This window comes from Nomascus leucogenys, chromosome 20 (assembly GCF_006542625.1).
Source record: "Nomascus leucogenys isolate Asia chromosome 20, Asia_NLE_v1, whole genome shotgun sequence".
NCBI lineage: Eukaryota > Metazoa > Chordata > Mammalia > Primates > Hylobatidae > Nomascus > Nomascus leucogenys.
In genome coordinates, this window is record NC_044400.1 from 73,053,856 (window position 1) to 73,081,067 (window position 27,212).

Sequence of the window (27,212 nt, forward strand, 5' to 3'; positions counted from 1 at the left end):
ACAGTCCCACCAACAGTGTAAAAGTGTTCCTATTTCTCCACATCCTCTCCAGCACCTGTTGTTTCCTGACTTTTTAATGATGGCCATTCTAACTGGTGTGAGATGGTATCTCATTGTGGTTTTGATTTGCATTTCTCTGATGGCCAGTGATGATGAGCATTTTTTCATGTGTCTTTTGGCTGCATAAATGTCTTCTTTTGAGAAGTGTCTGTTCATATCCTTCACCCACTTTTTGATGGGGTTGTTTTTTTCTTGTAAACTTGTTTGAGTTCTTTGTAGATTTTGGATATTAGCCCTTTGTCAGATGAGTAGATTGCAAAAATTTTCTCCCATTCTGTAGGTTGCCTGTTCGCTCTGATGGTAGTTTCTTTTGCTGTGCAGAAGCTCTTTAGTTTAATTAGATCCCATTTGTCCATTTTGGCTTTTGTTGCCATTGCTTTTGGTGTTTTAGACATGAAGTCCTTGCCCATGCCGATGTCCTGAATGGTATTGCCTAGGTTTTCTTCTAGGGTTTTTATGGTTTTAGGTCTAACATTTAAGTCTTTAATCCATCTTGAATTAATTTTTATATAAGGTGTAAGGAAGGGATCCAGTTTCAGCTTTCTACATATGGCTAGCCAGTTTTCCCAGCACCATTTATTAAATAGGGAATCGTTTCCCCATTTCTTGTTTTTGTCAGGTTTGTCAAAGATCAGATGGTTGTAGATATGCGGCATTATTTCGAGGGCTCTGTTCTGTTCCACTGATCTATAGCTCTGTTTTGGTACTCTCTTTCTTTCACACAGGAGGAAATAGCATCTTCTCTACAATGATCATTTTGTCTGTATGACCCATCTTCCTTGGTACTCATCCAATCACATTCAGAATCATTATTCTCTGTCTTTTAACAGCCCATCTCCATTTGCTTTTTTCTTTTTAGTTAAATACACTAAATTATCTATCACATAATTAAACTGTCCTTCAGTTTCTCATTTTTCTTCATTGACCACTTTATGTCAGCCTTCCCTTTTAGAACTAAGCTTTGTTTAAATAAATAAAATATCTTTAGCACTTTGCTAAAACTGTCTTTGCATATTACCAATATCATCATTCTTGCCAAAATTATTGGAAAATGTTCAGACTTTGACATACTTGATATACCTAAAATATTTGATCAACAACTCTTTCTTCAAACACTCTTTTCACTCTGCATCTGGAATGCTGAAGATTTAGTCTCCACTATGCGGCATGAATTAATTTTCAGAGTTATTTTCTCTTTCCTTACCTTAACTGTTTTTGTTATTCATCATTTTATCCTAGAGTTGCTTCTCTTCATTCTTTCAGCAATGCTTTACCAAGCACCCTACTGTCCACTGTATAATCTTCTCCACTGGCTTTAATTTCCCTAATTACATCCCACCATCTATTCTGTGATAGCCTATTTCTCTCTCTCTCTCTCCCACCCCACCCTTCTGTATGTCTCTCTCTCTCTCTCTCTCTCTCTCTCTCTGCCTCTCTTCCTCTCTCAGTATTAAAATTTACATAAAACTCTACTTCTATTGATCAACACTTGGGTGTCCCCTAGGCATAGCTATATGAACATTTCTAAGACTTCTAGAATCATCTTCTTTCTACTCTTATCTGCTTGTGCTGCAACATCCCCTCTTTCAGTAAATGCCATCTTCACCTAAGTCATTCTTTATACCAGAAATTTGAATGTCATCTAGCAGTTTTTCTACTTCCTTAACTCATACGATGGATCATAAGAGCCCAGTGGTTCTATTTCCCAAGTGTGCACCACATCAGTTTCCTTCTACTTCAATCCATTGTTACACCATTCTTTATGTCAAGCAATTGTCCTCCCTCAAATTTTCCATTTATTATTTTGAAAATCTTTGTTGAGTGACAACTATTTTCCAAGCACTATTCAAGGTCCTAGTGACTTATCAGCAAACAAATCAGATAAACATTTCTGCTCTTTCGAGGCTCACATTCTAGTGGGGGAGAGGGTGAAATTAGCCGTAGGTATAATACATTATTGAGGAGCATCATAACAATTGCTAAATGTTATGGTAATTTTTGGTCACAAAGAGTATTAGGTAAAACATTTTTAGTTATTCTAGTCCATTTTAAGCAGATAATATCTTAACTTCAGTTATATCTGCACTTTTTTTTTTGAGTCAGAGTCCCACTCTGTTGCCAGGCTGGAGTGCAGTGGTGTGATCTTGGCTCACTGCAACCTCTGCCTCCCGGGTTCAAGCAATTATCTTGCCTCAGCCTTCCGAGTAGCTGGGACTACAGGTGCGCACCACCACACTCAGCTAATTTTTGTATTTTTAGTAGAGACTGGGTTTCACCATGTTGGCCAGGATGTTTTCGATCTCTTGACCTTGTGATCCACCTACCTAGGCTTCCCAAGGTACTGGGATTACGGGTGTGAGCAACCGTGCCTGGCCATATCTGCACTTTTACTTCTCTCTTTCCATATACTTTATGTTATTGACGATAACTGTTACACATTTTCATGTTATGTATACATTAACAATTTTTGTTACTATTGATATTATTAACATTTCTGTCTTTCGATTTTTATGCCAAAATTATGAGTAGTCTGCATACCCACAGCACAGTAATATAGCATTTGCCTTTATAGTTACGTGTATGAAGTGGGTTTTATACTTCCATATGCTTTTGGTTTTTTGTTTAGTGTCCACTTGTTTCACTTGAAAATCTCCCTTTATCATTTCTTGTAAAGCAGGCCTGCTGGTGATAAACTCCCTCAGCTTTTAGTAGTATGAGAAAGTCTTTATCTCTGCATTTTTTTCCTCCTGCATTTTTAAAAGAGCATTTTTACGTATATAGAATTCTTAGTTGAATTTATTTTTCTTTCAGCACTTTGAATATGCCACTCCACTTCTTTCTTGCCAACAATGTCTCTGCCGAGAAATTCATCAAAGTCCTTTGGGAACTTTCAGCCACTTTTCTTCTGTTGCTTTAAAAATCATCTCTGTCTTCCCCTTTTGACAATTTGATTATAGTGTGTTTTAGTGTAGACCTTTTTGGGTGGGTCCTATTTGGATTTTGGGCAGCTTTATGAATCTGGATGTTCATTTCCTTCCACAGATTTGGAAAGTTTTCAGCTTTATTTTGTTATATTTGTTTTCTGCCTCTTTATCTTTCTATTCTTCTTTTAGAACTACAATAATGTGTCTGCCATTTCAAATGATGGTGTCCCTTAAGTCCTTTAGGCTTTCTTCACACTTATTTATTTTTCTTTTGTTATTATTTTTTGTTCTCTGACTAGATAATTTCAAATGATCTTTCTCTGAGTTCACTGATTATTCTGCTTGATCAAGTCAGATGTTTAAGCTCTCTATTGAATTTTTCACTTCAGTTGTTACATTCTTCAGCTCCAGAATGTCTTTTTGGTTTCCATCTGTTTTTCATGATTTAACTCTCTTAGTTGATACTCTGATTTTTTAATGTATCATTTTTCTTATTTAATTTAGTTTTCTATCAGTGCTGCTTTTTAGCTTGCTGAGCTTCTTTAAGGTGAATATTGTAAATTCTTTGCCAAGCAATTAATGACTGCATTTATTTAGGGTTAGTTACTGGAGATTTATTTCATTCATTTGTTGTTGTCCTATTTCCCTTCTTCTTCATGTTCCTTGTAGTTTTACAGTGATGTCTGCATATTTGAAGAAGTAATCACCTTTTTCAATTTTTCCTGACTGGCTTTGACAGGGAGAGATCAGATCATCATCAATCAGCCTGGGTGGAAATTCTGGAAGCCTCTCAAATATTATTTCATGAAAGCACATGTTTCACTTTTCTTTCTCTTTCTCCAGGGAGAAGTTTTAGAATTTTGTGCCCTAACTCAATTCTTCAAAGTTGTTCTGGGTGCTTGAGTGTAAGCTGAACTTTTCTCTCTCATTTCTGAAAGGGATGTCTCAAGAGTGTGTGCTTTGTCCCAATCCTACAAAGCAGAGGCAACTTCTGACAGCAATGCTGTTTGCTGAGGTTCTTGATGGGTGCTGAGATCCATGAAGGCTGGTGTATTATGTGCAGGTTAGTGTGGTGGACATTGACAGCTGTGATCAGTGCTGGGTGCTGATGTCTGTGCGGCCTGCTGGGGGCACCACTGCCGAAGACCACATTAACTCCTGTGAGCCATATAGCAATTTGTGCCAGCCCTTGTGATCAGCACCAGTGCTAGTGGATTGTGCTGGCTATTGGGCACACATATACTTTTGACTTCTGAGATTCACCTTTCTCTTCACTCCATTTTAGCCATCTCTATGTATTCCAACTATGAAAGGGCTCCAACTACCCTGGGTGAGTTAAATCAGTAGTGAGTCTCTTGAATAGTGCCCCAAAAAGGGCATTAGTTGCAACTCTTGCACTTTCCTTTCCTTGTTGGACAAATCTCTGATCAAGATTGTCTCTCTTGGCACTAAAGTAGGCTGACTTGGGGAAGCATGAGATGTTGGCAAAGTGAAACTTACTTTTTTACTTGTTCCAATGTTACTTCTTGGTCCCATGCTCTTTGGGATGCTGCAATTTCTTAACTGGATTCTGGGGTTCTCACAAAGGTATTCTGGTTCATAAATAGTTGATAAATTGGTGATTCTATAGGAAGAAGATATCTGATACCTCTTATTCTAGTATCTGGCTGGCATCACTTTCTTTTTTTTAAACTCCCCAGTGACTTTGATGTTAAACTAAGGTTCTAAACTACTGTGTAAGAGTTCTTAACCTGTGCTTCACAGAACTCCAAATAATTTGTAACTTTGGAAATAAAATTATTTTTTAAAATTTTGTTTTCACTAACCTTTAATTTAAATTTAGCGTGTCCTTCTATTATGAACTTAGATAACTAATCACAGTAATATATGCAGTATTTATGACTTTGCTACTAAGATAATTTATAGATAAGTTCAGATTACATTAAAAATGTTGCAGATATTTCGAGATTATTTACATTCATTATTATTCTGCTATCATGTTATTTATGATACCTGCTGCTAGATATTGTTATTTCATACATTAATAAACAAACATCTATATTACTATATTACAAATTGGTTTTATGTTAATATTTTAATAGTTACATGTAAATGTAACTGTAATTTCCTTGCTATCTTAGTTATTTACTTTATGCAGCTCTAACATTACTTTTAGGAGGGAAAGGATCCATAGTGTCAATTTGATAGTCCAAGAGTTCATATAGAACTCTTAAGAATATAGAACCTTAAGAATTTTTGCTAAGGAGACCTTTCTTTTTCCAGGTGGTCCTAGTTCACAGACAGCCTAGGCACAGCCAGACAACCATCATCAGCAAAGTCATCTCTAATCACATAGTAGGCTGCACCCTTGTTAGCCTAAAAATCTATACAATGAGTTCACTAGCAGCACTAATTTCAATTTTGCATGTAGATCTTTTTATTAAGGTCTCTTTTCTTGAATCTTCAACCATTTTCTGTTTTCTTGTTATAGGAGACTGATGATGAGGTATTTCTGGGAGTTGGTTTAATTTTCCCCCTTATTTAGAAGTTCTAAGCATATGTATTTTTAAGAATGTTTACTTGGTATTACATTTCCAAGTTATATTCCACGGGGCCTCATTGCTCCAAGGGTAGAAATGAAAAACACTAAAATTAGAAAGTCACTTTGAACCTAAATATAATGCACTTTCATCCTCCAGTTGTAACATTTTTGACAGTGTTTTCCAATTTGTTTAGTGGACAAAGTCGTATGTATTTTCTTCATTTTAATTCTGCAAAGAGAGTTTTACCTTTATTCCCACTGTAGAACTTACCAGTGTGAGTATTTTCGTATGTTAGGTTAGACAAGGTCTTTATCCTTCAAGAAGACCTATAATACTCTTCACAAAAATTTTGAGGGGCTACCTACAAACTGCCAGTATGCTGGCCTTGATTTAATCTTCAGCTTCTTTATGAACTTTGACTTACATTCTAGGACATAATCCGATGTGATGTTTCTTCTCTTAATCTGGAAACTTATAGAAGCCTGTCCACCAACTTCTTTTCTAATAGTAATGATATTTAATTTTTAAAATCTAATGAATTTCAGCACCTCAGTGAATAATAGTATCAAATAGGATTGAAAATACTTAAATCAGTGTTTTAAAGATGATCCTTATAGCTTATGAAAAAGCACTGAAATTCTGTATTTGACAATATTTTCATCAAAATTTATTTTTGACTCTGTCTTCAATATTAACAAATAAGTGATGTTTCCCATCACTTGTCATAAGAAAGTAAAAGGCAGAATAGAAATCACCACATGTGCCCAAAATGAATAATTCTCCAATTGTTCTACCCACATCTGATCTAACTCAGAGCAAGGAAAACAACTAGCAAAGTTATGCTAGAAATATTATTTAGCTGAGTGTAGCATCAAATTATAAATTAATTATATTTTGATTTACTACCTTCTCTTTATGCCTTGTTCCTTTAAAAATCCCCCAATATTTTGGATTCTCCACAGAACTGAATTTTTCACATGACTTGGGGAAGTATGAAGGAAAGACAAAATAACATAAGATAAGCATCCTAAAATTATCATTAAAAATCTAACTTGGTGTGATGATTAATTTTGTGTGTAAACTTGGCTAAGCCATTATACCCAGATACTTGGCCAAACATTATTCTAGATATTGTTGTGAAGCTATTTTTATATAAGATTAATATGTAAATCAGTAGACATTGAATATAGGAAATTTGGGGACACTTCCAATTATTTGAAGGTCTTAGCAGAAAAAGACTGAAGTGCTATTCTTTTCTGGTTCCCTACCTTACTGGCATCCACTGAAATTTTTAGATGTGTAATTGTAAACAATCATATGGGCTAATTTCTTAAACTCTCTCTTGCATATATATGTATATATATGTGTGTGTGTGTGTATATATATATGTGTATACACACACATATATATGCTTATATATGAATTATATATTTAATTATATAATAATATCTGGGTATAATGGCCTAGCCAAGTTGACACACACAGTTAACCATCACACCACATTAGATCCTAATTGATAATTTTTGGATGCTTTTCTTATGTTATTTTGTCTTTCCTTTGTATTTCTCCAAGGCATGTTGAGAATTCAGTTCTGTGGAGAATCCAAATTATACATAAGATGTATAAAATTATGTATCTTATATATGAATATATGATATATGTTCCTAAATATATTTTTTATATAATTGGTGTGCTTCTTCAGAAATCCCTAACTCATACACTTGGTAATATAAAAACATCGTATAAAGAACAGTATTTCATTAATGCAATAAAATACGTGGTAGTAGTTATTTTGTCAGACCAGTTAAAATTGAGCTTAAAATTCTAGCTTTTTCATAATTAAGAAAAATTGGCAGCTGGGCATGGTGGTTCATGCCTGCAATCCCAGCACCTTGAGAGGCTGAGGTGGGCAGATCGTTTGAGCTCAGGAGTTTGAGACCAACAACATGGTGAAACCCCATCTCTACTAAAAATACAAAAATTAGCCCGTGAGTGGTGGCACATGCCTGAAGTCCTAGTTACTTAAGAGGCTGAGCCATGAGAATCACTTGATTACTGGGAGGCAGAGGCTCTGTAAGCTGAGATCACACCACTGCACTCTAGTCTGGTGACAGAGCAAGACTCCGTCTCAAAATAAAGAAAAAGAAAAGAAAAAGTTGCTCCAGCAGTCACTGTGGCATTCCAAGTGGTTTCCGTTTTAGAGATCTCCATTTCACTGGCTTGCTAATATCAGTCACGGTACAATCATTTATTCAACCATGGTTTATTGAATGCCTATGTGTTAGTCTGTCCTCACCCTGCTAATAAAGATATATCCATGACTGGATAATTTATAAAGGAAAGAGGTTTAATTGACTCATGTTTCAGCACGACTGGGGAGGCCTCAGGAAATTTAAAATCATGGCAGAATGAAGCAAACATGTCCTTCTTCACATGGTGGCAGCCCGGACAAGTGCTACGTGAAAGGAGGAAAAGCCCCTTATAAAACCATCAGACCTTGTGAGAACACACTCACTGTCATGAGAACAGCAACATGGGGGTAACTGCCCCTGTGATTCAACCACTCTCACCAGGTACTTCCCACGACACAGGGGACACAGCCAAACTATATCAGCCTCCTATGTGCAGGCTCCATTCTTAGGACTAATAATACTATGAAATGAGACTAGATATTTCCTTGTGGAATTTACATTGTAGTCATGGGTATAAAACTACAAAAATAAATGGGGAAGTGAGGGAAATAATTAAAGATGATGATAAGTATTTAAAAAGAAATAAGCAGAATCCTGGGAGGCATAATAGCATAGAGTTATTCAGGGAAGGCGTCTAACGGAAAAAATAAAAACTGATACTGGAAGACACAAAAGATCCAGTAAAGAGCAGAGCCAAGAGAACATTCCATGCAGTGAAAACAACAAGTGCAAAAACCTGGGATGGGACAAATCTTGAAATACCTAAAGCTGTAGCTTAAGGTTAATGAATGAAGGAGGGATTCTTGTGCAATGGCACAAGATACAGGGCTTTCTGGGGTATGTAATGTGATGCAATTGAAACACCTCAAGCATAGGCGATAGGAGACATTGATCTGATAAGTTATTTAAAAAGTACTGTTTACTGTATAGATAAAACTTTGTAGGGGGATTCGAATGGAAATCAGTTACTTGACTATTGCAGTAGTTCAAGCAAGAAATTATGGTGGTTTAAGTTTACTGTTAGTAGTGTATCTGGTATTCTTATTCTGTAAAGTGCAACAACTGCCTCTGAAATCACCGAGATTTCTTCAGTATAAATGATGCTTGATGATTTGTAGTAGTGGCACATCCAGGGAACATAGCCAAAAATCCTAGGAGACAGAAGAACAGCCAACTGGAAAATGCTTCAAGGTTTTCCTTAACCCAATTAATTTTAAAAATCCAGGTACAGTATTAACTAAAGTGTGCTATGAATTTGTAATCTGAGTACAATCCTATAATATGCATATATTATATATTTTAAAGTCCTATATATAATAATATATATGATAGCCTGATGAGATAATATGTATCAATAAAGAATATTTTAGCCTAAAATACACACCAGAAAACTTGGTTACCACAAAGTCTTTATTTTTTTCATGTAAAATAAAATTCAAAGTTAGGAAGCCATTGGGTTGGGTCAGTAGCTCAAAAATTTCAGAGCCAGTCTACTCTTGCCTTCTCCCCATGGTCATAATATGATGGTTGGACCTCCAGCCATCATATCTGAATGTATCTGGATTCAAAACATTTTAAAAGAGAAAAAGTAAAGAGGTGGACTACTGCCTATTTAATTAGTAAAATTGGTGCCAATTTTTCAATGTCTTAATACAAAGAAGCTTTATAAATGATTTCACCATGTATAACCTCTATCATAGATTTGCCAAGGGAGAAAAGAGGTTGAAAAAACACATGTCTACAGTTGTGATACTTGATTTCAGGTTTTATTCCAAGCTAATAGTACAAAATTATTGAATTGTGTTTTTATTAGATGACATTACATAAGTTAAAAGAGTTAACATTTAAATACAGATGGGCCTAGTTTTAAATTATGGTTCAAACCACACAGCTTTGTGACCTTTTGAAAAGATACAGCCTCTAGAGTTTAGTTTCCTAGTTCATACAATTTTGTAACAACGATTAAAGATGATGTTTATAAAGGATCTAGAAACCTACCTGTTACTCAATAAATGGTAGTTTTTTTATTCTTTATATATCCACATATATCTACAGTACCCTATTCCTATTTTATAAGCAAAGCAGAGTGTAAATTTTAAAAAGAAAAAAATGCAGTAAAATCTCAAGCTTAAAGTTGGATGAAGCCATGTCTGCATGTGTTTCTCCATCTGTAAAATGATAAAGATAGCCTGGGCAGTCCCTTCAGTTACTTGCAATTTTAGTATTTACCTATTTCTAGAAGATTACATATCTCAAGACAAAACAAACAGAAAACACATTGAACAAATCTTAGGGTAGTTGTGTCTGGACACCTAGGTGGAGCAGATTACAAATTTGTGCAGTGAATTTGACCCTATTGTTTTGCTGTATTAGGCAATAAGAGTAACAAGTTGTTTGAATTTACTGAAAAGAGAAAGCAGTTCAGTTTTGTCTTTGGATACATTTATTTTTTTCTGGAACTGAACTCAAGTGGTAAGGTGTTCTATGAGTTCTTGACAAAGGGTTCTGAACAACAAAGTGGACAATATCTTTAAATGTGATTTTACAAAGTAGCAGAATGCAGTTCAACTGATTGAATCTTAGAGACAATATCTATAGAGGCAGAGAGAATTACTAGAAAATTGTAATGGAGTAGAAGCAGTTGTGTGTGGGCCAGAAATAAAGTGACCTAAATACTTTTCTGAAGCAAGGCTCAATACACTGAAAGCCAGGCTTAAGGCAGAACTAAAAATAGATGAAGTTTCTTATAAAGGAGAAAAATAGCACTTTATCCAAAGAAAGCGCCACTGAGTCTAATAAAGGTATTACATAATTAGATCTTTTTTAAAAATAAACATTTTCCTTAATTTAGGGACGTGATGTGAGGTTATTGAAATCTCTTTTGGAGCTGACTTAGCATCTGTGGAAAGAAGGAAGGAAGAAAGAATAGAAGGAGGGAGAGAGGGAGAGAGGAGCAGCAGAGGGTCAAAGAAGGTGGGAAGTAAGGAAGGAAATAAGAAAAACAAGAAATAGTAAAAGAATGAGCCTCAAATTTGGAAAGAAGTAAAGCTATCTCTTCATGCATAACATAATCCTATATGTAAAAAATACCAAGCAATCTATTTTTTAAAGTATGACATTTAATAAATTTAGTAAAGTTTCAGGGTACAAGGTCAACGTGAAGAAATCAGTTGTGTTTCTCTACATTAGCAACAAACAATCCAATGATATCAAAAACTTCACTTGATGTATGATAGCATCAAATATAATTAAATACATAGGGAACGTTTTACCTAAAAGGTGAAAGACATGTACATTGAAAAAAATACATTACTAAAATAAAGAAGACCTAGATAAATGGAAAGATATCCTGTGTTTATGGAATCAACAGTTTTTTTTTTTTTTGCCTAAATGGAAAAGTTGATCTTTAAGTAATATTGAGAAGGAAAAAACAAAGAGGGGATTCACACTGACTGATTTTAATATTTACTCCAAAGCTACATTAATCAAAACTGTGTGATATTGATATAAAGTAAGAGACCAATAATTGAGAGTTCAGAAATAATCCCATATGTCTATCACCAACTTTTTAAATAAGGGTGTCAAGATTATGTAGGATCTTGAGAAGAAAATATAGTATCTTCAACAAATGGTACTAGATAAACTAGATAGACATTATTATTTTAAAAAACGATGTTGGACACCTACCTCACATTGTGAAAAATACCTCAAATCAGACCAACAACCTAAATAAAGGAATGTACACAATGACACTTTGTAAGAAAACATAGAGGAAAATTTCTATGACCTTGAATTTAGTGATGGATTCTTAGATAGGACATCAAATGCATGAGCGAAAAAAGATAAAAATAGAGACATTGGGCTTCATAAAAATTTGAAACCATTGTGAATCAAAGTACTTTAATAAGAAATTGAGAAGAGATAAGGATCTAATATGCAAAATACATAAAGAACACTTGCAATTCAAAAACAAAAAGACACCTGTACCAAATATCTCATGTACCCCATGAATGTATACACCTACTATGTACCCACAAACATTAAAAATTAAAAATTAAAAGAGAAGCAATTCAATCAAACAGGCAAGGTCTTGAGTAGAGATTTCTTTAAAGAAGATATACAAATAAAAATTGTATGAAAAGATACTCAACATCATTAATAATGAAGAAAATGCAAATCAAAACAACAATGAGATATTTCACACCCAATTGGATAGCTGTAAAAATTTAAATATCAGATGTTGTCAGGGATGTGGAAAATTTAACATTGCTGGTGGAAATATAAACCAGTTCAGCCACTGTAGAGAACTTTCTGTTGATTCCTCAATATGTTAAACATGAAATTACCATATAATACACAATTGCATTCCTAGATGGATATCTAAAGAATGGAAAGTAGGTACCCACACAAATATATGTACGCACATGTTCATAATGGTATTATTCATATTTGCCAAAAAATGGAGATAACCTAATGTCCATCAATGGATGAATGGATGAAAAAAATTTGGTATATGCATACAACTAAATATTACTCAGCATTAGAAAGAAACCCCATAATAATAGGTTCTTCAACAAGCACGAATCTCAAAGAAAACATGTTAAGTGGAAGAAACCAGAGCCAGACACCAAAGATCACGTATTATATAATTCTATTTATATGAAATATATATAATAGGTAAGTCCATAAAAATAGAATGGGTTAATAACCATTACCTGGTGCTCTGTGGACTAGAGCATGGGGTGTAATTGCCTTGTGTGTATGAGGATGCTTTCGGGATGATGAAAAATTTTTGAAACTTTTTGGAACTTGATAGAGGCATAACATTTTGAATATACTAAATGCCAATAAATCGTTCACTTTACAATGGATAATTTTATGGCATGTGAATTTCACCATTTTTAATTGGCAAATGATTTGAATAGATATTTCTCCAGGGATGATATACTAATAGTGAATAAACACATGAAACATAATTAGGTATTAAAGAAAAGCAAATCAAACCACAATGAGACACCACTTCATACTCACTAGGATGGCTGTAATAAAAAGACAATTATTTGTGTTGATAAGGACGCAGAAAATCACCCTCATACTTCTCTGGTGGTACTTGTATAGGCTCTTTGAAATCTAGTTTGGCAGTTTCTCAAAAATATGAACATAGAGATGCCATGACCCAACAAATACACTCAGAATATGTAAGCAAGAGAGATTAAAGCACGTCTACATAAAAATTTGTACACAATTGTTCACAGCAGCATTATTCATGGTAGCCAACAAGTGGAAGCAAGTCAAATGTCCATCAGCTTATTAATAAATAAGCAAAATGTGGTGTGTTTATACAAACAAATATCATTTAGCCACGGATGAACTTTGAAAATGTTAATTGAAAGATATCAAACACAAAAGCCAATATATTATTTGATTTCATCTATTTGAAATGTCCAATTAGGCAAATAAATAGTGACAGAGTATAGATTAATGACTTCCATGGGCTGGGGAGAGGGGTTATGGGGAGTCTCTGTTAATGGGTTTCTTTGAGAGGTGATGAAAATATTTTGATATTAGATGCTGGTGATGACTAATCACTTTTGTGATTAAACTAAAGTCATGGAATTACTCACTTTCAAAGGATAAATATTGTGCTGTGTGGATTATATCTGAATTTTAAAAATTCTCAAAAAAATTAGGTGTCTGAACTAAGTCTCCCTCACTCCCCCAAAATCCTCTGCATTACTATGCTCTGATATTTTCAAGCAGAAAGACATAATTAAAAAAAAAAAATTACAAGCTACTTGAACCCTGGTGAGATTCTCACAAATCCCTAAATAAGCTATCATAGTCTGATTCAAACCTCGCTTTCATGGTGACTGTGATAAATGGAAGAACTCAATATTTGTGGTCATCTACAATGAATTAGGTACATGGCGATCTGCTAAACTACAAGTACTGAGTCTTCATCACAATAGTAACAGTTAAGTGAAAACAATGACTGGATTGTGTCAGATGAGTGATGCAGGGGAAATATTTAATACCTTGCTTGATTTCCAAGGCCCGCATGGTTCTTTCTCTACTTGCTTTTGCTTCTTTTCCTCTGCAGTTCCTTAGCTGGAGTTAATGGGTTCCTAACTTAACCCTATCTACCTCTGGAGTCTGGATGATTCTGTTTCTATTCATTTACCATGATAGTTTGCTGAACTCACTTGTGAGTCTTAAATTTAAATAAAAATACACAATAGTAGGTAAGTCACAAGGAAGTATGCTTAAGTCTCAGCTCAAACCTTTACTAGCTGGATGAGCTCAGTAAAAGCATTTAAAGGTCTCTGATATTCAGTAGAAATACCAATCTCATAGGCTTGTGCTAAAACTCAATGACATGTGTCTGTAGGCCCTACAGAGTTTCTAGCACAGATAAATAATTCTCATGTTCTTCCTTTCCCTGCGGCTGAGTTGAGTACAGCACACACAAACCCATAACATGGCCAATCCACAGAGCCTGCCTTGATCCTAATTCTGGTCTACTTTTCCATAGATGTAAGAAAACAAATGACTGATCCCCACCCTCTACACACTCCAGGCTGTTCCAGGACTATGACCCAATAAACCCTCCTCATTCATCCTCAGGGCCCTGAGGGCAATGCATCCAGATGGAAGTTGACAGAAAGGGAGGCTGCTGGGTAACCAGACAGTTGTGCAGGAGCAGTTAGTTATCAAAGCTGCAGGGACTGAGGAAAGGATGAGATCAATTTAGCCTTGAAACTGCTGCCGGGGTGAAGGTAGAACACTGAAGTGAGCTGATGCTTTAATCTGACAAAAGATTTCCATTAGATTAAATTTATCTTCCAAATTTAGAACAAAGAACAGCATGCTCTTTCTCTGAGTGGGCCTTAAAACAGTATGAGTAAAACAAAATCTGCTCCACATCCTTGCCAGCATTCTAGTAGGTGTGAAATAGTAGCCTGTTTTGGCTTAAATTTGCACTTTTCTGTTGACTGTGTTAGGCACTTTCTTTTAACATGCTTATTGGGCATTCCTATCCCTTTTTAGTGAAGTACATTTTGAAAATATTTGACCATTTTAATTGAGTTGTGTTATTTTTATTTATATCAATTTTCCATGTAATCCAATAAAAGTTATTAGAAGTTTTTTCTCAGAATTATGCCATTGATATCTTCTCATAGTCTGTGGTTTTCTTTTTTTATGCTTTATGTTGTTTTAAATGTATGGTAAAATGCATAGAATATAAAATTTACCATTGTAATCTTTTCTTTTTTTTTAGACAGAGTTTTGCTCTTATTGCCCAGGCTGGAGTGCAAAGTCAAGAACTTGGCTCACTGCAACCTCTGCCTCCTGGGTTCAAGCAACTCTCCTGCCTCAGCCTCCCTAGTATGTGGGATTACAGGCACCCACCACCATGCCCAGCTAATTTTTGTATTTTTAGTAGAGACGGGGTTTCATCGTGTTGGCCAGGCTGGTCTTGAACCCCTGACCTCAGGTGATCCTCCCACCTTGGCCTCCCAAAGTGCTGGGGTTGCAGGTGACAGCCACCGCACCCTGCCCATTATAACCGTTTTTAAGTGTATAGTTCGGTATTGTTAAGTGTATTTACATTGTTGCACAATCAATCTTCACGTTTTTATCTTGCAAATCTGAAACTCTATACCAGGTAAACAACTCTCTATTTCTCATTGCATCTAGCCACTGGTAAATGCCATTCTACTTTGTGTTCCTATGAATTTGACTATATACCTCATGTAAGTGAAATCATACAGTACTTATCGTTTTGTGGCTGGCTTATTTTATTTTGCATAGTGTCCTCAATGTTCATCTATGTGGTAGCATGGATCAGAATTTTCTTCTTTCTTACGGCTGAATACTATTCCATTATATATGTACACATTTATATATGTATGCATGCATGTATATATATGTGTGTGTGTGTATATATATATATATATATATATCTGTGTATATATACATTTTGTTTATCCTCTAACCCATTAACAGACACTTGGGTTGCTTCCACTCTTGGCTATTGTGAATAGTGCTTCTATTAACAGAGGTGTACAAACATCCTTTTGAGACCCTTCTTTCAATTATTTTGCATATATACCCAGAAGTAATATTGCTGAATCATATGGTAATTTTATTTGGAATTTTTTGAGGAATCACCATACTGCTTTCCACAGTAGCTGCACTATTTTACATCTACTAGTGGTGAATAAGAGTTGCAATTTCTTCACATCTTCACACTTTTCTGGGTTTTTTTTTGATAGCAGCCATCCTGATGAGTGTGAGGTGACATATCATTGTGGCTTTAATTTGCATTTCCCTGATGATTATACTGATGTTGAGCATCTTTTCATTATGTCTGTAGACCTTTTGGATACCTCCTTTGGAGAAATGTCTATTTAAGTCATTTACCCTTACCAGATGTATGATTTGCAAGTATTTCCTGCCATTCTATAAGTTGTTTTTCATTCTGTTAATCATTTCCTTTGATGTAAGAAGTTTTATTTAAGACTAGATTAGATTTACCCATTTTTTAATTTTCTTTCTGATGCTTTTAATGTCATATCTAAGAACTCTGCCAATTCCAATATCATGTAGCATTTCTCATGTTTTTGACTAAGAGTTTTATACCTCTTATATTTAGGTCTTTAATTCATTTTGAGTTGATTTTTATATATGTTGTAAGGTAAGATTCTAATTTCATTATTTTGCTTGTAGAAATACAATTTTCCCACCACCATTAGTTGAAAAGATTGTTCTTTTCCCCACTAAATGATCTTGGATCTCTTGTTGAAAATCATTTGACCATATATGCAAGGGTTTTTTCCTAGGCTCTTTATTCTATTCCATTGGTTTACACGTCTGTCTTTATGCTATTACTGCACTATTTTAGTCAGCTAGGGTTGCTCTAACAAGATATCATTAAGTGGGTAGCTTAAATGACAAAAGTTCATTTCTCACAGTTCTGGTGGCTGGAAATTTCAAGATCAAGGTAACAATAGTTTCAGTGTCTAGTGAGGGCCTGTATCCTAGTTCATAGACTGCAATTTTCTCACTATATACTCCCATGATGGAGAAAGGAAGCAAGTTCTCTTGAGATTCCTACAAGAACACAAATCCCATTTATGAGGGTTCCACCAGCATGACCTCACCTAACCTTAATTACTTCTCAAATATTTTCCTTTCCTAAAACCACCAAATTAGTAAGGTTTCAACATAGGAATTTTGGGGAGATATAATCATCCTAGCCATAATACACACTCTTTGGAATATGACAACTATTTAATAAGTTTTGAAACCAGGGAATATATGACCTGGTTCTTTTTCAAGATTGTGTTTGCTATTTGGAGTACTTCGAGAGTCCCTATAAATGTTAGGATAGATTTTTCTATTTCTGCAAAAAATGCTGTTGAGATATTGGCAGAGATTGCATTACATCTGCAGATTGTTTTAGATAGCATTGACATCTTAACAATATTAAGTCTGTCCACATGAAATATCTTTCCCTTTATTTGTGGCTTCTTTAATTTCTCTTTTAAAACTTATTAATTTAATTTTATTTTCTAGTGATGAATTAAGAGTTATATATATTATATATTGTATAAAATGTAATGTTCTGATATATATTCACACCGTGTGATGATTAAATCAAGTTAATTAGTAAATTCATCACTTCACACATGTATCTTTTTGTGGTAAAAGCATTTAAAATCACCTTTTTAAGCAGTTTTTCAACAGGAAATGTACCATTATTAGAATCACCATTTTGTGCAATAGATCACTAAAGCTTATTTCTTCTATCTAATTAAAATTTTGTACCCTTTCATCAACATCTTCCCTTTTCCCATCTACCCCCACCCCCAGCCTCTTGTACCTACCACTTTACTCTCTATTTCTACATATTCAACTTTGTAGACTTCACAAATAATTTAAATCATGTATTATTTATCTTTCTGTGGCTTATTAGCGTAATGTCCTCCATGTTCATGTTGTCACAAATGACAGAATTTCTTTCGTTTTTAAGGCTGTATAGTATTCTTTGGTGTATCTATACCACATTTTCTTTATCCATTTACTTAATAATAGACATCTAGGTTTCATCCGTATCTTCGCTTTGCAAATAATGCTGCAATGAATATGGTAATCCATGTATCTCTTATGTATGCTGATTTCTTTTTTGTTTTCAATATAAATCCAGAAGTGATATTGCTTGATCATATAATAATTCTATTTTTAATTTTCTGAGGAAACTCCCTACTGTTTTCCATAAAGGCTTTACTAATTTACACTCCCACCCTTGGTGCATAAGTGTTTTCATTTTTTCACATCCTAGTCACAAATGATCTTTCATTTTCTAAATAATAGCCCTTTCAACAGGTGTGAGTTGGTATCTCTTTGTGGTTTTAATTTGCATTTCTCTGATGGTTGGTGATGATAAAATTTTTTTCATATGTCTATTGGCCACTTGTATGTTGTCTTTTAAGAAATGTTTATTTATGTCACTTGCCCAATATCTAATTGGGTTGTCTTTTTGTTGTCGACTTTTGCTATAGTTTAGATGTTTATCCCCTCCAAATCTCATGTTGAAATTTGATTCCCAATGTTGGAGATGGGTCCCAATGGGAGGTGTTTTGGTCGTGGGGGGCAGGTCCCTCATGAACAGATTAATGTGCTCTCTATGGGTGAGTGAGTTCTCTCTCACTCCATTAGCTTCTCCAAGAGCGAGTTGTTACTGGAGCCTGGCAGCTCCCCTCTCCCTCTTGCTTCCTTCCTTGTCATGTGATCACTAAATTCTTATGAATAGAAGCAGCCTGAAACCATCACCAGAAGCAGACACTGGTGCCATGCTTCTGGCACAGGCTGCGGAACAGTGAGCCAAATTTATTTTCTTTATAAATTAACCATCCTCAGGTATTTCTTTACACCAACACAAAACATACTGAATCAGAAATTGGTAGCAAGAGGAGCATGTTCCTATAAAGGTACTTGAAAATGTGAAATCGGTTTTGGAACTGAGTAATGGGCAGAGTTTGGAAGAATGTGGAGGGCTCGTCAGAAGACAAAACAATGAGGGTATGTTTGAAACTTCTTAAAGATTAAGTGATTGGCACCAAAATGCTGATAGAAATTTAGACAGTAAAGGCCATGCTGATGAGATCTTAGGAGAAAATGAGGAACTTAGTGTCAACTAGAGCAAAGGTAACCCATATTTCCCCTTAGCAAAGAAGTTGGCTGCATTGTGTCCATGCCCTAAGGTTTGAGGAAGGCCAAACTTAAGAATAACAACGAGGTCAGGAGATCGAGAACCATCCTGGCTAGCACGGTGAAACCCCGTCTTTACTAAAAATACAAAAAATTAGCTGGACGTGGTGGCGGGCGCCTGTAGTCCCAGCTATTTGGGAGGCTGAGGCAGGAGAATGGCGTGAACCCGGGAGGTGGAGCTTGCAGTGAGCCGAGATTGAGCCACTGCACTCCAGCCTGGGCGACAGAGCGAGACTCCGTCTCAAAAAAAAAAAAAAAAAATATCTTTTAAGTTAGATTTTGCATATGTTGTAAAATAAGAGTGCAATTTGATTCTTCTGCATGTGAATATTTAGTTTTCCCAGTACCATTTATTGAAGAGATTGACATGTCTCCATTATCTGTTCTTGTAATTGATGTTGAAACTCACATGAACATAAATGTATGGGTCTATTTTTGGGATCTATATTCTATTCCATTGGTCAATGTGTCTGTTTTATCCAGTATTATGGTGTCTTGATTACTATAGTTTTGTAATAGATTTTGAAGTCAGGTAATGGGATGCCTCCAGCCTTTTCCTTTTTTATCAAGATTTCTTTGACTTTTCAGGGTGTTTTGTCATTTCATAAAATGTTAGAATTGTTTTTTTCTATTTGTGCAAAAACATGATATTGGCATTTTGACAGAAATGGCATTGAGTCTGTAGGTCTTTTGGGGTTCGACATCTTACTAATATTAATTCTTCCAATCCTTGAATACAAAATAACTTTCCATTTATTTGTGCTGTCTACTTTTGTTGTTATTAATGTTTTATACTTTTCAGTATATAGATTTTCCATTTCCTTGGTTAAGTTTACTCATAAATAGTTTATTTTTTTGAAACTATTGTGAATGGAATTTTTTTTTAGTTCTTTTTGAGATAGTTTGTTGTTAATGTAAAGATGCTACTGAGTTTTATGTGTTGGCATTGTATTCCACAACTTTGTTTCTCAATTCTAACGTTTTCTTGATAGTCTTGATTTTTCTATATATAAAATCATGTCATCTGCACTGAAGACAATTTTACTTCTTCCCTTTCAATTTAGATACCTTTTGTTTTTCTTGTCAATTCTGTGGCTAGATTTTGGGATTGAATAGAAGTGATGAGAGTAGAAATCCTTATTTTGTTTCTCATCTTAGAGGAAATGATTACAGATTTTCAGTATTGAGTATGATGGTAGCTGTGAGTTTATCATACATTACTTTTGTTGTGTTGAGGTAAATTCCTTCCATGCCTAAATTGTTAAAGTTTTTTTTTTCTTAATCCTCAAAGAATGTTGAATTTGGTCCTATGTTTTGCAGCATATATTGAGATGATTACATGTTTTCTGCCTTATTCTGTATTACATTTACTAACATATATATATATGTATATAAACATTTTTGCATCCCAGAAATAAATGATCATTAGAAATATTGGCCTATAATTTTCTGTTCTTTTCGTGGCTTTGATATCAGGGTGTTGCAGGAAGTCAGGGACCCTGAATGGAGGGACCGGCTGGAGCTGTGCCAAAGGAACATAAATTGTGAAGATTTCATGGGCATTTATCAGTTCCTAAATAATACTTTTATAATTTATTATGCCTGTCTTTAATCTCTTAATCCTGTTATCTTCATAAGCTGAAGATGTACGTCACCTCAGGATCACTGTGATAATTGTGTTAACCGTACAAATTGATTGTAAAACGTGTGTTTGAACAATATGAAATCAGTGCACCTCGAAAAAGAACAGAATAACAGCAATTTTTAGGGAACAAGGGAAGACAACCATAAGGTCTGACTGCCTGCAGGGTTGGGCAAGAACAGCCATATTTTTCTTCTTGCAGAGAGCCTCTAAATGGATGTGCAAGTAGGAGAGATATTGCTAAGTTCTTTTCCTAGCAAGGAATATTAATATTAATACCCTGGGAAAGGAATGCATTCCTGGGGGGAGGTCTATAAACGGCCTCTCTGGGAGTGTTTGTCTTATGTGGTGGAGATAAGGACTGAGATACGCCCTGGTCTCCTGCAGTATCCTCAGGCTTACTAGGGTGGGGAAAAAACTGCCCTGGATTTGTGGTCAGACCAGTTCTCTGCTTTTGAACCCAGTTTTCTGTTGTTTAAGATGTTTATCAAGACAATATGTGCACTGCTGAACATGGACCCTTATCAGTATTTCTGCTTTTGCCCTTTGCCTTGTGATCTTTGTTGGACCCTTATCAGTAGTTCTGCTTTTGCCCTCCCCTTTTGAGACACTTAATAAAAACTTGCTGGTCTGAGAGTCAGCCAGGCATCATGGTCCTACCGATATGTGATGTCACCCAGGTGGCCCAGCTGTAAAATTCCTCTCTTTGTACTCTTTCTCTTTATTTCTCAGCTGACCGACACTTATGGAAAATAGAACCTATGTTGAAATATTGGGGGCGGGTTCCGCCAATATCAGAGTAATGCTGGCTTCATAAAATAACTTTTGGAAATATTTCCTCTACTTCAGCTTTTTAAAAAAGTTTTGAGAATGATTGATTGTATTTATTTAAATGTCCATGAAGTCTTCTGGCCCTGAGCCTTTCTTTGAAAAGAAGTTTTTTTTTGTTTTGTTTTGTTTTGTTTTGTTTTTTAATTCAATCTCTTTACTTGTTTTTTGGTGGGTTTAGTTTTTCTATTTCTTTTTAATAAGCTTGTTAGATTGTATAGTTAACCTGGTAATGTCAAAAGCATCAAAATCTAGTTTTAAATAATTTATTCCAGTGAAAAGCTGAAAAGAGCCATCTAGGAAAGAGAGACTCCAGAGAAATAGGGTTGGTGCTACAAAGTTAAAAGGTAAGATCTTGCTTCTATAGGAAAAATAAAAAGAAATTTAACAGAATTATCCTTTTTTTTTGAGACAGGGTTTTGCTCTTGTTGCTCAGGCTGGAATGCAGTGGCCCAATCTAGGCTCACCACAACCTCCACCTCCCAGGTTCAAGTGACTCTCCTGCCTCAGCCTCCTGAGTAGCTGGATTACAGGCATGCATCACCACACCTGGCTAATTTTGTATTTTTAGTAGAGATGGGTTTCTCCATGTTGGTCAGGCTCGTCTCAAACTCCAGACCTCAGGTGATCTGCCTGCCTCGGCTTCTCAAAGTGCTGGGATTACAGGCATAAGCCACGGCACCCAGCTGAATTATCATATTTTTAACACGAGGCTGGTTTATGAGTTACAACAACTTACAGTTTTTTTTTCAATTTTACATGGCTTGTTTTTACTCCATTTCCAAATTAAAAGAGTATGTTTAATATTCTATCTTAGACAATGTTATAATCATGAAGTCTGTGTATGAGAGAGGTAATAGGGAAGTTACCCTATAATGAAGATCAATAGTGAAGAGGGAAGGGGTCTTTCTTGGCACACTTAAGCCAATTACATTTCACAAAGCATTGTAGGCAAGCAAGAAATAAATCTAACATATAATCATAGAAACAAAAGTTACAGCTGCCTAAGTTACAGTCGCCAAGGAATAGCTGCTTGCCATGTGACTCAGGACCTATAGTCATTTTTCTTTAGTACTTAAAATAACTTAAAATTCCAACAGCTTTGATTTTGAATTGCTTATTTTCACAGTTCATAGTAGTCATTTATGATCCTTTACATTTTTGTGTTACCAGTTGTAATATCTCTTCTTTCATGTTTTATTTTATTTATTTGAGTCTTCTCTCTTCTGTCTAAGTCTGGCTAAACTTTTATCACTTTTGTCTATCTTTTTAAAGAAGCAATTCTAAGTTTTACTCGTTTTTCTATTATCTTTTGTATTAGTCCATTCTCATGCTGCTATGAAGAAATACCCAAGGCTGGGTAATTTATAGAGGAAAGAGGTTTAATTGGTTCACAGTTCCACATGGCTGGGAGGCCTCAGGAAACTTACAATTATGGTGGAAGGCAAAGGAAAAGCAGGCATCTTTGTCACAAGGTGACGAGATGGAGTGAGTGCAAGGAAGAGAAATGTCAGAGGCTTATAAAACCATCATATCTTGTGAGACTCACTAATTATCACAAGAACAGCATAGGGGAAACCACCCCCATGATTCAATTACCTCCACCTGGTCCTGCCCTTGATACGTGGGGATTATGGAGATTACAAGTCAAGGTGACATTCGGGTGGGGACTCAGAGTGAAATCATATCAATCTGCCCCTAGGCCCTCCCAAATTTTAGGTCCTCACATTTCAAAACACAATTATGCCCTTCCAGCAGTCCCACAAAGTCTTAACTCATTCTAGCATTAACCCAAAGGTCAAGTCCAAAGTCTCATCTGAGACAAGGCAAGTCCCTTCCACCTATGATCCTGTAAAATCAAAACTAAGTTAATTACTTTCTAGATAATATGGGAGTACAGGAACTGGGTAAATACACTTATTTCAAATGGCAAAAAATGGCCAAAACAAAGGAGCTACAGGCCCCATACAGGTCTGCAATCTAATAGGGCAGTCATTAAACCTTAACGTTCCAAAATGACCTCCTTTGACTCCATGTCTCACATCCAGGGCATGCTGATGCACGAGGTGGGTTCTGATGGCCTTGGGCAGCTCTGTCCTTGTGGCTTTGCAGGGTAAAACCCCCCTCCCAGCTGCTTTCATGGGCTGACGTTGAGTGTCTGTGGCTTTTCCAGGTGAACAGTGCAAGCCATCAGTGGATCTAGCATTCTGGGGTCTGGAGTATGGTGGCCCTCTTGTCACAGCTTCACTAGGCAGTGCCTTAGTGGGGACTCTGTATGGGGGCTCCAACTCCACATTTCCCCTTTACGCTTCCCTTGCAGAGGTTCTCCATGAGGGCTCCATCCCTGCAGCAATTTTCTGCTAGGACATCTTGGCATTCCCATACATCCTCTGAAATCTATGCAGAGGTTCCCAAGCCTCAATTCTTGACTTCTGTGCACCCACATGCTCAATACCCTGTGGAAGCTTCCAAAGCTTGGGGCATACAGCCTCTGAAGCAATAACCCAAGCTGTACGTTGGTCGCTTTTAGCCACAGCTAGACCTGAAGCAGCTGGGATCCAGGGCACCAATTCCTCAGGCTGCACAGAATAGGGGATCCCTGGGGCCTGCTCACGAAACCATTTCCCTCCCCACAAGGCCTCTGGGCCTGTGATGGGAAGGGCTGCCAAGTGGGTCTCTGACAGACCCTAGAGACATATTCCCCATTGTCATTTGGCTCCTTATGACTTATGCAAGTTTCTGCAACCGTTTTAAATTTCTCCCCAGAAAACGTTTTTTTCTTTTCCATCACATCATCAGGCTGCAAATTTTTCAAACTTTTATGCTCTGCTTCCTCTTGAACACTTTGCTGCTTAGATATTTCTTCTACCAGATACCCTAAATCATCTTTCTCAAGTTCAAAGTTCCACAGATCTCTAGATCAGGGAGAAAATGCCTTCATTCTTTTTGCTAAAGCATAGCAAGAGAGACTTTTACTCCAGTTCCCAATGAGTTCCTCATCTTCATCTGAGACTACCTCAGATTGGACTTCATTGTTCATATCACTATCAACATTTTGGTCAAAGCCATTCAACAAGTCTCTAGGAAGTTCCAAACTTTCCCACATTTTCCTGTCTTCTTCTGAGCCCTTCTTGTACTGATGTTCAGCTTAGTTCTTTTCTTTTTCCTTGAGGCTCAATGTTAAGTTGCTTATTAGAAACCTCTCTTATTTTTTGATGTAGATATTTAGTGATATAAACTTCCTTCTTAAAACTGCTTTTGAAGCATCCCATAAGTTTAATATCATGTGTTTTCATTTTCATTTGTCCCAGGATATTTTCTGATAATTTCTTTGATTACTTCTTATATGCCTGGTGTTCAGGATTGTGTTAATTTTCACATATTTGTGAATTCAACTCTCCTTCTGTTACTAAATTCTAGTTTCATTTTATTATAATCAAAAAATATAATTGATATGATTTCAATTTTATTAAATTTGTTAAGACTTGTCATGTGGCCTAATAAATGACTTATGTTAGAGAACATTCCATGTGCACTTGAGAAGAATGTGTATTCTTCTGCTATAGAATAGTAGTTTTTGTATATCTTTCTTAAATCCATTTGGTCTAAAAAGTGTTGTTCAAGTCCACTGTTTTTTTGCTATTGATTTTATGTCTGGATGATCTATCCATTATTGAAAGTGGAGTACTGAAATCGCCTACCATTATTATCTTGCTATTTCTACCTTCAGATCTATTGCAGCCTGAGCATCTCAGTTCTGAAAATCTGAAACTGAAAATACTGCCAAATCAAAAAATGTATGAATGCCAACATAATGCTAAAAGCAAGTGCCCATTAGGACATTTTCAACTTCAGATATTTTGATTTGGGGTGCTCAACTGGTAAGTATATGATGTAAATATTGAAAAATTCAAAAGAAAATATTTGAATTCTGAAATACTCCTGATCCAAATCACTTTGGATAAGGAACATCTGTAGTCAACCCATAATATTTGGTTTATATATTCAGGTGCTCCAATGTTTAGTGCATTTATATTTAGAATTGGTATATTCTCTTGATGAACTGACCTCATTATCATTACATAATTATCTTCTTTGTTGATTTTTTGCCATTTTTGACCTAAAGTCTGTTTTTAGCCACCTCTGCTCTTTTTTTTGTAATCATTTTTCTGATTTATCTTTTCCTCATCTCTTTATTCTCAGTTAAGTGTGGCCTTAAAGCCAAATAAGGTTTTCTTTTTTTTTTTTAATTCTTCCAGCTACCCTGTGTATTTCGATTAGGGAATGTAATCTTTTAAAATTTAGCAATAATTGGTAGGTGGAGGCTTAGTACTGTTATTCTGTCAAATTTTTACTAATTTATGGTTCTTTTGTTTCTTCCAATGTCATCTTTATTTGTGATTTGTTACATTTTTAAAGGAGTATTGATTACTTCCTTTTGTGTATCTACTAGAACATTTTTATTTCTGCTTATTATAAGGCTTAATAAAACATATTACAATTATAATACCCTAAGTGAAGCTGACAATAGCCTAATTTAGATCACATACAGACATTCTACACTTATTCTTCTTCCCCCTCAACATTTATGCTATTGATTTTATACTTTATACCTATTTATCTTGTGTATATATTAATCAATTTTATAGCTATAGTTCTTTTAAATACATTTGTCTTTTAACTGTTATACTGCATTTAAGAACGATTTACACATAACCTTTAAATTATTAGATTATCGTAAATTTAACTATATATCTACCTTTTACCAGTTACTTGTATAACTTTATGTGTTTTGATATTGTTTCTTATTATTTTAGTCTGCTTCATACTGCTATAACAGAATACCACAGATTAGGTCATTTATTATGAAGATAAGTGTATTAAGTAATGGTTCTGGAGGTTGGAAGCACATGTTCAAGAAGCTGACTTCTGGTAAGGGTCTTCTTGCTACATAATTCCATGGTGAAGGGCAAAGAGAGTGCTAGAGAAATCAAGAGATAAAACTTACAGCTTCAAGCGATTTTATAATCAACATTAATTCCTTAACCAAGGTAGAGCATTCATGACCTAAAAAACTCCCATTAGGTCACACTTCCCAAAATCATTGCATTGAGGATTAAGATTCTAACAAAAGCTTTTTTGGGGACATATGCAAACCATAGTATATATTATTCTTTGTTTAAACTCAAGGAACTCTCTTTATGATTCCTTGTATGTCTGGTTTTATGGTGCTGAATTCCCTTAGCATTTGTTTCTGTTGGAATGCCTTTATTTCTCTTTTATTTCTAACCAATACCGTTGCTGTTATAATATTCTTGGTTGACATTATTTTAAGTTTTATTTCAGCCCTTTGACCATGTCATTCCACTTTCTCCTGGTTTGCAGCTTTCTGTTGAAAAATCTCCCAATAATCTTATAAAAGGTCCTTCATATGTGACAACTTTCTTCTTTCTTGCTGCTTTCAAGATTCTCTCTTTGTCCTTGACTTTTGACCATGTAATTATTATGTGTCTTGGTTATTCATTTTTAATTGATCTGTTTTGTATTGGTTTTTTGAGCTTCTTAGTACATGTCTATATCCCTCCAAGTATTTGACAGGCCTTCAGACAGTATTTTTTAATAAGCTTTCTGTCCCTTTTTTCTCTTTTCTTTCTGCTGCTTTCACAATTCCTGTATTCATACATTTGATGGTGTCCTAAAAATCCCTTATTCTTCCTTTACTAATTTTCCATTTTTATTTTTTGATTCC